Genomic DNA, 1,552 nt, shown 5'->3' with positions numbered 1-1,552 from the left:
GTGTCTTTGTCTTGGCTTTTATCCTTACCTCAGTGCCCTGGAGTCAAGGCCGCCGCATAGGGAGCCTATAGGACAGGGTAGAACTGGCCCTGTTTCTGAGACTGTGGCTTTTGCTGTAAATAGAAAGTCCGTCTTTCTCCCCAGGAGCAGCAGGTGGTTTGGAACTGCAGGCCCTGTGGTTAGCAGCCCACTGGTAACCGCTCCGCCCCCAGCCCCTGTACGCTGAGAGCCGTGCTCTGAGACGACAGCAGGCCCGCTGTGGGTGACTAACTTCACGCAGCACAGAGTCCTCCAGGTCGGTCCGTCGTGTCATGAGGTGCTTGGGGTTCCATCAGTGTTTTGTAGCGATGCATAGTCTTCCATGGGGGTGTATGGACCAGAGTTGCTTTATCCAAGCTTCTACAGATGGGCATTTGGGCTGTTTCCAGCTTCCTCTTATTGTGAACACGGGTGTGCAGATATCTGGTCATGCTGTGGCTCTTACTTCTTTGGGTCCAGACCCAGCCAAGACAATCCTGGGCCATCTGATATTTCTATTCCCGTATCGTTTTCCACAGGGGCCGCGCATGCTTCTTAGGGTTTGCAATGACCAGATTTGGGGAAAGATCACCAGCCTTCTTTTAGAGGCATCTCTGGGTGGGACTGAACCACCACCCATGCCCTTAGCAGTCCAGGTGTTCACTGCTTGCACCACCTGGGGACCCTTTCTGGGTAGAACCCCACGAATGACTCACCTCCCCTGTGATTTGTTTTCCAGATGGGCAGCTGACTTTGTGGGAGAGGCCACCTGATTGCTCACCACCCTTCCACACACACAACTCCTAAGCACACAGGCCCAGGCCCACAGGATGTGTTCATGGTAGAGTGGGCTGTGGAACCCAGACCCCTGGCTCTCTGCAGTGCCTGCTCCCCACCCCACCCTCCTGTTTCCCTAATGACCCACTAGAGCTTAATCCAAACTCTCCACTCCCTCCACAGACAAGTACTAGCTCACCACCCAGCAGCACCTCAGGAGGGTCCAGATGAGCCCCGTGCTTCAGCAAGAGAACAGAGACATCCTCTTCGCTCCCCTCCTCTCTCCCGGGATGAATGTTTGGAGGACTGAATAGCCCATGTAGCCTGGGGAGCGGCGGAAAGAGCAAGCCCAAACTCGAGTTGGCAGTTGCCCATCTAAGCAGCATCAGCAAGAATTCCACCCGGCGGGCAAGGGCAGCAGTGGGGGGTGGGAGGGAAGGCTTTGGTCAGGCTCTAGCCTGACTTCCGGGGCTTGTCCCGGCAAATCATCCTCCAGCCATTGTCTCCTCCGACCCTGGTGGTGTAGGGGATCACGTGCCAGGTCAGCAGCTGGAGCACACCGGATGAGGCTGTCTGTCTGCACCCACGAAGACCTACAGCCTCAGACAGAAACCCTGCCCAGGAGCTTCCGGGGGTTCCTCCTGCTGCTCTGCTCCTCTGGCTGCTGGGGAGGGGCCAGGGGTGTCCCCTTCCCTGGTGACCCACATGGCAAAGCAGGGAAAGTGATGGCCGCCATACTGGAGCCTGGAGGGAGTCG

Source organism: Echinops telfairi, unplaced genomic scaffold, assembly GCF_000313985.2.
Source record: "Echinops telfairi isolate 266 unplaced genomic scaffold, ASM31398v2 ScPeMD7_7457;HRSCAF=8495, whole genome shotgun sequence".
Classification (NCBI taxonomy): Eukaryota; Metazoa; Chordata; class Mammalia; order Afrosoricida; family Tenrecidae; genus Echinops; species Echinops telfairi.
The sequence above is the reverse complement of the archived record's forward strand: the minus strand, read 5'-3'. Positions refer to the sequence as shown.